Here is a 14,375-nt window from a genome sequence, read left to right as displayed (position 1 = left end):
CATCTGGAAGAACCTTTTCCGTGCAAATCCACCTGTGGGTTAGAGCTCTTTGTCCCCTACTTCGATGTCCGGTACTTCCACGTATACCCCAAATTCACTCCAACTATGCAGTTCATGCTGCTTGGCACCTTTGATAGCTTTTTCAACTAATTTAGTGGAAGCCACCAAAATCTCATGGGCTTCTACTCCTAGTAGTATTCGTAGTCTTACCCATGTTCCGAGACAGACCTTGACAAACTACGTCCCCTATCCCACCGGGTATCTCGTTCTGTACTGCTAGATCTTTCCCTTCTTCTGTGGGATGTCCTTTCAATAGTTCTCGACCTTTTCCTGCGAACCTGCTCACTATCCGATGTACTATCTGAACTGGCACTGCATTTCTGTGCCCTCCATTTTTGAATTTCGTGTTCCCAATCCATTTCCAACCCTCCCCTGAATGCTGTACATGCAACCAGCGTTTATACTTTCCAGTGGCCTTCCCTGCTCTACTAATAACAGTTGCATCCTGCCATTGACTAGACCCTTCGGCAAGTATGTCACTTTTGTACCAACTTTTGGCAGTTGTCCTTTTGGAAAAATGGCCTCTTCTAATTCATCAGAAGTATTGTGTTCCTCTACAGAAACCCTGCCTATATCAGTTAATTGGTCCTCATAGTTCTGTAACACGTGCGTACCAGATGACCCTGGTTCCTCATCACATCTGTCTGCTCTGTCTAAATTTGTAATCTGTACTCATTATCCTTGATGAATGTACCCTAATAGTCTGATTGTTGCAAAATAATTGCTCTTTGGGGGGGTTTAAACTAATGCAGCAGGGGCATGGGAACCTGGATTGTAGTTTTAGGGTAAGGGAGAATGAGAGTGTAGAGGTCAGGAGCACAGATTTGACGTCGCAGGAGGGGGCCAGTGTTCAGGTAGGTGGTTTGAAGTGTGTCTACTTCAATGCCAGGAGTATACGAAATAAGGTAGGGGAACTGGCAGCATGGGTTGGTACCTGGGACTTCGATGTTGTGGCCATTTCGGAGACATGGATAGAGCAGGGACAGGAATGGATGTTGCAGGTTCCGGGGTTTAGGTGTTTTAGTAAGCTCAGAGAAGGAGGCAAAAGAGGGGGAGGTGTGGCGCTGCTAGTCAAGAGCAGTATTACGGTGGCGGAGAGGATGCTAGATGGGGACTCATCTTCCGAGGTAGTATGGGCTGAGGTTAGAAACAGGAAAGGAGAGGTCACCCTGTTGGGAGTTTTCTATAGGCCTCCAAATAGTTCTAGGGATGTAGAGGAAAGGATGGCGAGGATGATCCTGGATAAGAGCGAAAGTAATAGGGTAGTTATTATGGGAGACTTTAACTTTCCAAATATTGACTGGAAAAGATATAGTTCGAGTACATTAGATGGGTCGTTTTATGTACAGTGTGTGCAGGAGGGTTTCCTGACACAGTTTGTTGACAGGCCAACAAGAGGCGAGGCCACATTGGATTTGGTTTTGGGTAATGAACCAGGCCAGGTGTTGGATTTGGAGGTAGGTGAGCACTTTGGGGACAGTGACCACAATTCGGTGACGTTTACGTTAAGGATGGAAAGGGATAAGTATACACCGCAGGGCAAGAGTTATAGCTGGGGGAAGGGAAATTATGATGCCATTAGACGTGACTTGGGGGGGGATAAGGTGGAGAAGTAGGCTGCAAGTTTTGGACACACTGGATAAGTGGAGCTTGTTCAAGGATCAGCTACTGCGTGTTCTTGATAAGTATGTACCGGTCAGGCAGGGAGGAAGGTGCCGAGCGAGGGAACCGTGGTTCACCAAAGAAGTGGAATCTCTTGTTAAGAGGAAGAAGGAGGCCTATGTGAAGATGAGGTGTGAAGTTTTAGTTGGGGCGATGGATAGTTACAAGGTAGCGAGGAAGGATCTAAAGAGAGAGCTAAGACGAGCAAGGAGGGGACATGAGAAGTATTTGGCAGGAAGGATCAAGGAAAACCCAAAAGCTTTCTATAGGTATGTCAGGAATAGGCGAATGACTAGGGACAGAGTAGGACCAGTCAAGGACAGGGATGGGAAGTTGTGTGTAGAGTCTGAAGAGATAGGCAAGATACTAAATGAATATTTTGCGTCAGTATTCACTCAGGAAAAAGATAATGTTGTGGAGGAGAATGCGGAGCTCCGGGTAAATAGATTAGATGGCATTGAGGTACGTAGGGAAGAGGTGTTGGCAATTCTGGACAGGATGAAAATAGATAAGTCCCCGGGACCTGATGGGATTTATCCTAGGATTCTCTGGGAGGCCAGGGAAGAGATTGCTGGACCATTGGCTTTGATTTTTATGTCATCATTGGATACAGGAATAGTGCCAGAGGACTGGAGGATAGCAAATGTGGTCCCTTTGTTCAAAAAGGGGAGCAGAGACAACCCCAGCAACTATAGACCGGTGAGCCTCACATCTGTAGTGGGTAAAGTCTTGGAGGGGATTATAAGAGACAAGATTTATAATCATCTAGATAGGAATAATATGATCAGGGATAGTCAACATGGCTTTGTGAAGGGTAGGTCATGCCTCACAAACCTTAGAGTTCTTTGAGAAGGTGACTGAACAGGTAGATGAGGGTAGAGCAGTTGCTGTGGTGTATATGGATTTCAGCAAAGCGTTTGATAAGGTTCCCCACGGTAGGCTATTGCAGAAAATATGGAGGCTGGGGATTGAGGGTGATTTAGAGATGTGGATCAGAAATTGGCTAGCTGAAAGAAGACAGAGGGTGGTGGTTGATGGGAAATGTTCAGAATGGAGTTCAGTTACAAGTGGAGTACCACAAGGATCTGTTCTGGGGCCGTTGCTGTTTGTCATTTTTATCAATGACCTAGAGGAAGGAGCAGAAGGGTGGGTGAGTAAATTTGCAGACGATACTAAAGTCGGTGGTGTTGTCGATAGTGTGGAAGGATGTAGCAGGTTACAGAGGGATATAGATAAGCTGCAGAGCTGGGCTGAGAGGTGGCAAATGGAGTTTAATGTAGAGAAGTGTGAGGTGATTCACTTTGGAAGGAATAACAGGAATGCGGAATATTTGGCTAATGGTAAAGTTCTTGAAAGTGTGGATGAGCAGAGGGATCTAGGTGTCCATGTACATAGATCCCTGAAAGTTGCCACCCAGGTTGATAGGGTTGTGAAGAAGGCCTATGGAGTGTTGGCCTTTATTGGTAGAGGGATTGAGTTCCGGAGTCAGGAGGTCATGTTGCAGCTGTACAGAACTCTGGTACAGCCGCATTTGGAGTATTGCGTACAGTTCTGGTCACCGCATTATAGGAAGGACGTGGAGGCTTTGGAGCGGGTGCAGAGGAGATTTACCAGGATGTTGTCTGGTATGGAGGGAAAATCTTATGAGGAAAGGCTGATGGACTTGAGCATGTTTTCGTTGGAGAGAAGAAGTTTAAGAGGAGACTTAATAGAGGCATACAAAATTATCAGGGGGTTAGATAGGGTGGACAGTGAGAGCCTTCTCCCGCTGATGGAAATGGCTGGCACGAGGGGACATAGCTTTAAACTGAGGGGTAATAGATATAGGACAGAGGTCAGAGGTAGGTTCTTTACGCAAAGAGTAGTGAGGCCGTGGAATGCCCTACCTGCTACAGTAGTGAACTCGCCAACATTGAGGGCATTTAAAAGTTTCTTGGATAAACATATGGATGATAATGGCATAGTGTAGGTTAGATGGCTTTTGTTTCGGTGCAACATCGTGGGCCGAAGGGCTTGTACTGCGCTGTATCGTTCTATGTTCTATGTTCTATGCCATCTATGCCTATGATCTTCCCTGGGCGTTTCCATTCATTACAATTGTCTCTCTTACCGTATACGATGTTCCCTTGCTGAAAAAAGGTATTTGATGGCCGTACATTATGCCTTAAAGCTCTGCGAATTCGTTCAGAGACTTCTGCTTCCGAAAAAGTTTTTCTACTGCTGTGTAATGCATTTAGATGCTCAGCAAAGGTCGAGCTAAATGTCCATTCCCAAGCTGGAGGTGGGTCATCCAAAATGGACGGAATTTTAGGATTTCTACCGAACACTAATTGATAGGCCCCAAGCATCTGCAATGAATTCTTTGCATGTACCGCCCATGCTAAAGCTGAATTTAACTTGCAATTTAGTCTATCTGACAACATTTTACAGAGCATGTCATCTATTACAGCATGGTTTCTTTCACACACAACAATACTAAATGGGCTTTCCGCAGCCTTAATCATAACTGTGATATTCACGTTTTCACACATATCCCTAAACTCATCATTAGCAAATTCTGCCCCATTGTCTGAAAGGAATTTTGCCCGTGGGCCTATTCCTGTCCCTATCTATTTTTCCACGATTGGATCCAGAATTACTCTCTTTTCTTTACTTCGTACAACAGTTGATTGACTAAATCTGGTTGCTAAATCTACAAAATACAAAATAATTATATTGTTGGCTTTATCCCAGATCTTAAGGTCCATGGCCATAATGTCGTTAAAATCCCTGGCCAAAGGTAGGGTCGTGATGGTGTACTTCTGTACTTCCTACAAACCTCATAGCGATCACTAACCTGTTCTACCAGCTGAGTAGTCTTCAGCCCTTATCCCTGCATCCTTTGATACATTTTTCAGCCTCCGAGGAGACGGATGCACAAATTGTCTCTGCAGTTTAATACAACAATCTTTTTATCAGCTAAAGACCCATTTCCAGCTGCCTTAACAGCTGCACCTGAAATATTATTTGTCAGTAATGGAATACAATAGTGTCCTGACTGTGTAAATTGTAAGTTCACCGTCTTTCCAAAAACTGTTGTCTTATCCTGTTCCATATCCAGTTTCATGTGCGCTTTCTTCATCGACGCTCTGCTCAGAAGTAAAGGTATCTCACTTGATACAACATCCGTGCTAATGAAATGATTCACTCCAGCAATCTTGCAAGGGATCACCACTCTTTTCAGCGACTTCAGAGTATTATCATCCCCAAACCTGAAACTTGTGGAACTTGCAAATTTGTTAACCTTGTTACGATTTTCAGCATTCAATGAGTCCAGGTAACATTTTAGCCAGTCAATTCCACACACAGTAGATGTGCAGCCACTGTCCAATACAGCATAATTGAAGGATTCTGCAACCAACACTCATTACCAGAGTAAACTGCTCATTAATAGGATAATGCCTTCTTTCTAGTCACTATCTTTGTCCTCTTCCGACTCTTCCATGTCATGTGTAGCTTCAAACACTCGGTGTTGGACAGTTGAAAGCATGAGACACACCGAAAAGGTTAATTTTCCTATTACCATTCTCCATGTCCCTCCTCCTGTTATAGGTTTTAAATGGGTTTCTGTCCTCATAATTTCCAGGTCCCGATCTCCTTCCATACTCTCGTAACCTGTTCGTAGCCGTACGATCTCGCCATCCTGTCAGTAGTGTATCTTCCATAGTCTGTTTTATTGCTGACTGACCCATTTTTGTCATAAGAGCCACAGGAATTGAATGTTTCCCCAGGAACTTCTTTAAGGCCTCTATCATCTGATCAAATAAGGTACCATTATCTGCAAACTTAACTCCTGTCAAAACTAGCAGCCTATCAATATTGGTCACTCTAACACAGTCCAGTAACTTAAATGCCAACACAGATTGTGGAAATTCCAGGTGGTGTTTGTGCAGCCTTTTGTATAGTCTGCTAAATTCCATTATATAGTCCTCAATAGAGATATCCTCTGTTTACCGGAATCTATCAAATTCTGACCAGGCTTCATACACACTTAAAAAGTCATCCTTTTGATAAATCTTATCCATAAAATGCAATAGAATCTCCAGACCTTCTTTTGAGTCTAACTTTTCCAATCCCAGTTCAGAAAACACTTTGCTTCGGATTTTACTCTCATAAGGTAGAAAAGTACAACAAAGAACAAACAAAGAAATGTACAGCACAGGAACAGGCCCTTCGGCCCTCCAAGCCCGCGCCGACCATGCTGCCCGACTAAACTACAATCTTCTACACTTCCTGGGTCCGTATCATAAGAACATAAGAACAATAGAGTATCCCTCTATTCCCATCCTAGTCATGTATTTGTCAAGATGCCCCTTAAATGTCACTATCGTCCCTGCTTCCACCACCTCCTCCGGTAGCGAGTTCCAGGCACCCACTACCCTCTGCGTAAAGAACCTGCCTCGTACATCTACTCTAAACCTTGCCCCTCTCACCTTAAACCTATGCCCCCTAGTAATTGACCCCTCTACCCCGGGGAAAAGCCTCTGACTAGCCACTCTGTCTCTGCCCCTCATAATTTTGTAGACCTCTATCAGGTCGCCCCTCAACCTCCTTCGTTCCAGTGAGAACAAACCGAGTTTATTCAACCGCTCCTCATAGCTAATGCCCTCCATACCAGGCAACATTCTGGTAAATCTCTTCTGCACCCTCTCTAAAGCCTCCACATCCTTCTGGTAGTGTGGCGACCAGAATTGAACACTATACTCCAAGTGTGGCCTAACTAAGGTTCTATACAGCTGCAACATGACTTGCCAATTCTTATACTCAATGCCCTGGCCAATGAAGGCAAGCATGCCGTATGCCTTCTTGACTACCTTCTCCACCTGTGTTGCCCCTTTCAGTGACCTGTACTCCTAGATCTCTTTGACTTTCAATACTCTAGAGTTCTACCATTCACTGTATATTCCATACCTGCATTAGACCTTCCAAAATGCATTACCTCACATTTGTCAGGATTAAACTCCATCTGCCATCTCTCTGCCCAAGTCTCCAAACAATCTAAATCCTGCTGTATCCTCTGACAGTCCTCATCGCTATCCGCAATTCCACCAACCTTTGTGTCGTCTGCAAACTTACTAATCAGACCAGTTACATTTTCCTCCAAATCATTTATATATACTACAAACAGCAAAGGTCCCAGCACTGATCCCTGCGGAACACTACTGGTCACAGCCCTCCAATTAGAAAAAGCACCCTTCCATTGCTACTCTCTGCCTTCTATGACCTAGCCAGTTCTGTATCCACCTTGCCAGCTCACCCCTGATCCCGTGTGACTTCACCTTTTGTACTAGTCTACCACGAGGGACCTTGTCAAAGGCCTTACTGAAGCCCATATAGACAACATCCACTGCCCTACCTGCATCAATCATCTTAGTGACCTCCTCGAAAAACTCTATCAAGTTAGTGAGACACGACCTCACCTTCACAAAACCATGCTGCCTCTCACTAATACGTCCATTTGCTTCCAAATGGGAGTAGATCCTGTCTCGAAGAATTCTCTCCAGTAATTTCCCTACCACTGAAGTAAGGCTCACCGGCCTGTAGTTCCCGGGATTATCCTTGCTACCCTTCTTAAACAGAGGAACAACATTGGCTATTCTCCAGTCCTCCGGGACATCCCCTTAAGACAGTGAGGATCTGTCAAGGCCTCAGCAATTTCCTCTCCAGCCTCCTTCAGTATTCTGGGGTAGATCCCATCAGGCCCTGGGGACTTATCTACCGTAATATTTTTTATGACACCCAACACCTCGTCTTTTTGGATCGCAATGTGACCCAGGCTATCTACACACCCTTCTCCAGACTCAACATCTACCAATTTCTTCTCTTTGGTGAATACTGATGCAAAGTATTCATTTAGTACCTCGCCCATTTCCTCTGGCTCCACACATAGATTCCCTTGCCTATCCTTCAGTGGGCCAACCCTTTCCCTGGCTACCCTCTTGCTTTTTATGTACGTGGAAAAAGCCTTGGGATTTTCCTTAACCCTATTTGCCAATGACTTTTCGTGACCCCCTTCTAGCCCTCCTGACTCCTTGCTTAAGTTCCTTCCTACTTTCCTTATATTCCACGCAGGCTTTGTCTGTTCCCAGCCTTTTAGCCCTGACAAATGCCTCCTTTTTCTTTTTGACGAGGCCTACAATATCTCTCGTTATCCAAGGTTCCCGAAAATTGCCGTATTTATCCTTCTTCCTCACAGGAACATGCCGGTCCTGAATTCCTTTCAACTGACACCTGAAAGCCTCCCACATGGCAGATGTTGATTTGCCCTCAAACATCCGCCCCCAATCTAGGTTCTTCAGTTCCCGCCTAATATTGTTATAATTAGCCTTCCCCCAATTTAGCACATTCATCCTAGGACCACTCTTATCCTTGTCCACCAGTACTTTAAAACTTACTGAATTGTGGTCACTGTTACCGAAATGCTCCCCTACTGAAACATCTACCACCTGGCCGGGCTCATTCCCCAATACCAGGTCCAGTACCGCCCCTTCCCTAGTTGGACTGTCTACATATTGTTTTAAGAAGCCCTCCTGGATGCTCCTTACAAACTCCGCCCCGTCTAAGCCCCTGGCACTAAGTGAGTCCCAGTCAATATTGGGGAAGTTGAAGTCTCCCATCACCACAACCCTGTTGTTTTGCCTTACCTTGTTTTCTCTTTACCAAGACCTCAGTCCACATAACAACTTCACTTCTCCATTGGTCGTGCAATCCTCGTTCAGAAAATAATGGCGGATAGTCATATCCGGACACCTTTATTCTCGGTTCAGCCATATATATATTTTTTTTCCCCCTCTTCACTCACTCCTTAGTTGATCTTCTAACCCTTTACATTTGCACAGCAACCATTCTCTGCTAGTATTGTCTGATTCCGGCTGCTGTTGAGTAAAGATTCAAGAGTTCTGCTCCTTTTCCCAAACACCTTTATCTGGATCACCACATCACATGGTAACAAGGACCACCTGCAGCCTCGTTACATATCAGTGTCAATTATTTGATACTTAACATCAATGAGACATCTAATTGGAATGTCTCTTAACCCATTCCTTAACACCCCCCACCCCCCACTACGATGTCTAATCATACATGACGTCTTGTGTCTTACAGGACCAGCCGGAGATGGGGCCAGCCCATTCAGTGCCCCATCCTGTGCCAGAGCTCGTGCCCCCCAGACAGCCGAGCACTGACGGGGAGAGTAGCCCGGACACCAGCCCTCCGCCCGAGACTCAGGACACTCCGGAGCTCAGATCGGAAGATGTCACTGACTTTCCGTCACAGCTGTCTTCTACACGCTCCGCCAGATTAGAGACTATCACCTCGGTTGGACACATTAGTTAGGAGCCTCCTGGGACACTATCTGGTGCACACCACACATCTCATCCAGTACAGCAGGTGGATGTAGGAGCAGCCGAGAGTCTGGACGGTCGGAGGGCAGGCCGGCCCAGGAACCAGCTGCCGGGCGTCTGGGACATCCAAACCCAGCCACAGTGCAGATGCAGTCAGAGACCCAGGCGCAGGTGGAGAGTCCATCCACGTGCAGGAGCAGGGTGCGGTGCCAGCCATGCGTGCCACCCAGACCGACAATGCACGGGTGGCGTCTGCGATGGAGGCATTGGTGGCGACGGTGTCAGATATTGGTCAGAGTGTCCAAGACCTGAGGCATTCTGTGCATGGGCTGGCCGAGACTCAATTCAGGGCTGCCCTCTCACAGGCAGTCATGTGCCAGAGCCACCTGGACATTGCAGCGGCGCCCCTCAGCATGGCCCAGTCACAGCAAGCTATTGCTGGGTAAATCGGTGGCATTACCCAGGTGCTGGCCAGCATTTCGCAGACACAGAGGGAGGTGGCCCAGTCCCAGTGGGTGATGGCGTAGTCACTGAACCAGAAGGTGGTGGCACAGTCGCAGTGTGATGTGGTGCAGTCCCAGTCGGAGATGTTCCACTCCCTGTGCTCCATGGCCGCGAGCATGCAGACCCTGATCGAGACCAGTGCAGGCCTCCAGGACTGGCATCCCCTCAGGGGATGGATCCACTCGCACCCCCGTCCAATGGAGTAGCCCGGAGGCCATCGGGCACCCCGAGAGAGGGGGAGGTGATGGGATCCATGCCGTGAGTCCCACAGGGGAGGTGCTGGAACACCCCCCCCCCCCCCCCCCCCTCTCCTGGTGCATCCAGTGGGCAGCAGGCAGAACAGGGTTGCACCAGGGTCACACCTGGAGATGTGCGCCAATGGGGACCCTTGTCGCAGGGCAGGGGTCACAACAGGCCGCCTCCACTCCTGCTGTACCGTCTGGCGAACCACCTAGGCGTAGTGTTAGGGCCCGTAAGGCCAGAAAGTTAGACACCGGTTAGGTTGGCACAGGTGCAGGGCACAGTTCAGTTATAGGGGTTAGGGCACAGACTCTATGTATTTCTTCACTCTAATCATCTGTTAACACCGCTAAATCCTGCCTCGGTGCTCTGTCTGATGGGTGTAAGGGTGGGCTGGTCCGGGCTGGCCCATGTGCCGGGGAGGGTGGCGGGGGACCAGTCCAGGCCATGTGGGTGGACCGTGCTCCCCACCCTCCCTCCCCCCGCCGTGCCCCGACCATCCCCAGCACCCACATCCTAGGGATTCGACGGGACCGTGTGATGGGCTGGTCAGCTCGCATACAGGGATCAACCAGGTGGAAGGTGCTACTGTGGGCATGAGTCAGACATTGCCATACGTGTGAAGCACTGGAGCGCATCGCAGAACAGGTTGTCATCATGCTCCATCCCATGGACCAGACCCGCTGTCACTGCAAAACCAGTGCCCCAGCCCATAGCATTGCAGGTATGTATAATGGTGGGATGCAAGGCAGTGTGTGAGGTGAGGGGGTGAGATGTGGTGTTAATGCCCCTGGTCAGCAACCCCATCCCCCTCCTAGTCGGTGAACCTGGAGGCGATCAGAGCGTCCCGTGCGCGTTGGCCCTGGCGAAAACGTTGTGTGGCCTCCCCTGCCTGCCTGGGCCCAATGTACTGCTCATCGTCCCCTCCCCCACATCCTCCTCCTCGGATGAGGCCTGCCATTCCTCCTCATCTTCCTCCTCCAGCACATCGCCCCTCTGCTGCGCGATGTTGTGGAGGATGCAGCAGGCCACCGCGATGTGGGTGACCCTCTCAGCATCATGCTGGAGGGCCCCTCCAGAGCGGTCCAGGCACCTGAAGCGCATCTTCAGGATGCTGAAGCATCGCTCGATCACACTTCTGGTCGCTGTGTGGGCATTGTTGTAGCTGTTCTCTGCGTCGGTCTCTGGCCTCTGGACAGGCGTCATCAGCCACGGCCGCAGCAGGTAACCCCTGTTTCCCAGGAGCCAACCCCTCATCCGGATGCCAGGACGAAGGAATCGTGCACACTGGCTGGATACCGGGCAAAGGGGTGAACGATGCACAGCTGACGGTCACAGACCAGCTGGATGTTCATCGACCGGTACCCCCTTTTGGTTGGTGTAGAGCGGCCTGTTATCCACAGGTGCCCGTAGGGCAATGTGCATCCTGTCTATCGCCCCCTGGACCCACGACATCCCAGCGATGGCAGCAAACCCCTGGTGGGCTCGGTCCACATGGATCTGGATGCATTGAGGTGCCTGGGCATACAGGGTCACTGTGACGGCGCCGATTCACCTGTGTGCCGAGGCCTGTGATTTCCCGGACAGGTCCCCACTCGGCGACGGGAAGGGCCCGTCACGTAGAGGTTCAGGGCAACCGTCTCCTTGACGATCACCGGGAGCAGGTGTCCTTCCCCATACCTCTGTGGTGCCAGGTGTGCCATCATCTGGCAGATGTGTCGCACTGTCTCTCTGCTCAGCCGGAGTCTCGTACGGCATGCCCAGTCTAGCATGTCCTCAAATGGCAGACGGTACCGGTACACGAGGCCTCATGGGGCGTCTCCTTGGCACCTCGTCCCCCCCCAGCCAGTCTGTGCAGCCGCCACCTGCCCCTCTGCAGCCCGTTCTTTTGCAGCCCGGGCCTCTGCTGCTGCCCGCTCTGCTGCTGGCCTGTCTGCTGCTGGCCGCTCCGCTGCTGCAGCCTCCCCCTCCTCTCCGATCGGACCCAGCTCACATGGACCGCAGGGCATTTGGAAGGGCTACGACCATGGCCTCGGCAGCCAGAATTTCAGGTTGAACGCCAAACGTCATTGTCTGCAAGGGGTGAAAGGCCAACATGTTAACCTGGAGCATACTCCCATGCCTAGCCAAGTTCCATGGGCTACACAGTGGCGCCGGTTGTCTCTCCCCCACCCCGGCACCCCTGCACCATCAGTATCCAGCGCCATGGGGGCCCCCGGTCCTGGCGCCCATCCCTGCTGCCAGGAGTACCATTGGCTGGCACTGCCCTCACTGGGGGCTGCCATGGTGTTGCCCAGGGTGGTCCACCAATGGGTGACAGCCAGTTGAGCGGGGTGTTTGGGGCGTTGGGGGGGGGGGGGGGGGGGGTGTGCTGTGGCGAGGAGGTGGGGTGCGGGGATGGGCGCATCCATACGGCCGGTGTCATTGTGTAGAACCAGGGGGTGGGATGGGTGGTCAGTGGGTGTGCAGCAAGATGGCTTCCATAATGGCGGTCGGTGCCCGGTCTCCGCCCCAGTCCTGTGGGAGGGCACTCCGACTGCCCGGCCCGTTCCCCCTCCTCCCCCGGCCCTGGGAGGGGGGCCCTCCCACTCCAGCCAGCACGGCTGGTGTCCGGGCCCACAGCCCACAGTCACTCCACGCCATTTCCTACCTCCTTTCTCTCGTTCAGCAACCACAATGCCAGGTTCACGATTTTTGAGACAACAAGTGAAACATGCCGTTGGGAACTCGGCCCATCGGAGCCGGTGAATCTCGGGGGACCGGAGAATAGAGTGTCAGGCCAGCTAATGATATGCCTACTGTACTTTTACCCCGCATGGCGAGCGCTGCATTTACGCCATTTTCGGGGTGCATCACGATTTGGTATCAAACTGGCGCCTAGCCCGATTTTGCCGTTGGAAGCTGTTCTCCGCCCAATCGCGTTTTGCGATTTCGGCATCGACAAACGGTGAATCCCGCCCAGTGTGTTCACACCAATGTAGAATTTGTGGACATTCACGACAGAAGAACTGCCACCACACCTGGACTGATTCTGCTACTGCTAAAGTGCGAGCACCAGCGCCACATGGAACACAATCGATTCTAATGAGAAACGGTGCCGGATTCGCGATTCACACTCAAAGGCTAACAGGCTGCAGCCGCATATACACACTTCATTCCCCACACACACCATCCCAGTCAACAAGATAGCAGCAGGAGAGCAGCCCTGACATTTACCAATGCCATGCTCAGACCCTCGTGGACGCGGTGGAGGAGCGGCAGATGACCTTGTAACCCAGCCCAGGAAGGAGGCTGCCGGCTCTCGTCATTCTCTGTGCCTGGGCACAGGTGGCCGAGGCTGCGCGCACACTATCCGAATCGCCCAGCAGAGCTGGAATAAATTGCACAACCTCCTCAGGGCGGTCAGGGTGAGTAGGCAGCCCCTGGCAGTAACCCGCGTCCCACACATCCGTAGCCTGACTCCCAACAGGAGTACGGCCGAACCCCACCCTGCACTAGCTACCTATCCCCGGGGCTACATGTGTCGAACTGTCTAACACTGTCGATTTTTGTCCCCCACCCCAGGAGAAAGCTGTTCACAACTGCTGTGAATGGGTGAAAACAGGAGGGGGACCGCCGAACCTGCGGTCCCTCACTGTGGCCGAGCAGAAGGCCCTGGGCGTGGTCAGCAACCCAGAGGAACGGGAAGGCTCCGAGGTGGAGCTCGACCATGGACGAGGACGTGAGACCCTGCTTAGTTGTGGTTTCCTGTGACACGTGTGCCAAACCCCCCTTAATTCCCCCACCACCCTCACCCCACACCACCCTCACGCCAATACCACCACCCTCTACTCCCACGCCCACTCTCCCCGGCCCCCGATCTAATCATGCGTCTTGTCTCGTGTCTTGCAGGAGCAGCTGCTGATGGGGCGGGTACATCTGGCGTCCCCTGTCCCCAGCCAGTGCCCGTGAGCCGAGCAGTGACACTGAGAGCAGCTTGAACACTGAGAGACTCTGTCTGAGACTCATGACACCCCGGAGCTCGGGTCAGAGGATGACCCTTCACCATCCCAGAGACACTCAACTCGATTGGCCGCTTTAGTGAAGAGGCTCCTGGGACGCTATCTAGTGCGCACTACACAGTTGACCCAGTACAGCAGGTTGAGATAGGAGCGCCCGAGGTGGTGGACGGTCGGAGGGCAATCCTATCCCAGGGACTAGCTGCCATCCAGGTGGGTCTTGAGCTTCTTAAACAAACAGTCCCATCCATAGTGGAGATGCAGACGCAGAGCCAGGAGCTACATGAAGAGTCGTCAGTGATCATCCAGCACCTGCAGGTGCAGTTGGAGGAGTCCAACCGCTTGCAGGAGCAGGAGGTGGTGCCGACAATGCGTGCCACTCAGGCCAACACCGCACGGGTGATGTCCGCGGTGGAGGCATTTGGGGCAACGGTTTTGGCCATGGATCAGTGTGTCCAGGGTCTGGGGCACCCTCACCCCACACCACCCTATACACCCTATACAGAAGTACATGCACTGGCCGAGGCTC

General features: G+C 51.0%; 1 protein-coding gene across 12 annotated transcripts in view; it reads right to left on the bottom strand.

The window, feature by feature from the left end:
* Positions 1 to 14,375, bottom strand: part of LOC140393996 (voltage-dependent L-type calcium channel subunit alpha-1S-like) — an 804,045-nt gene that overhangs the window by 190,321 nt on the left and 599,349 nt on the right. The gene's annotated exons all lie outside the window — the stretch shown is intronic.

This window comes from Scyliorhinus torazame, chromosome 17 (genome assembly GCF_047496885.1).
Source record: "Scyliorhinus torazame isolate Kashiwa2021f chromosome 17, sScyTor2.1, whole genome shotgun sequence".
Classification (NCBI taxonomy): domain Eukaryota; kingdom Metazoa; phylum Chordata; class Chondrichthyes; order Carcharhiniformes; family Scyliorhinidae; genus Scyliorhinus; species Scyliorhinus torazame.
This window is presented reverse-complemented; position numbering and strand designations above follow the sequence as displayed.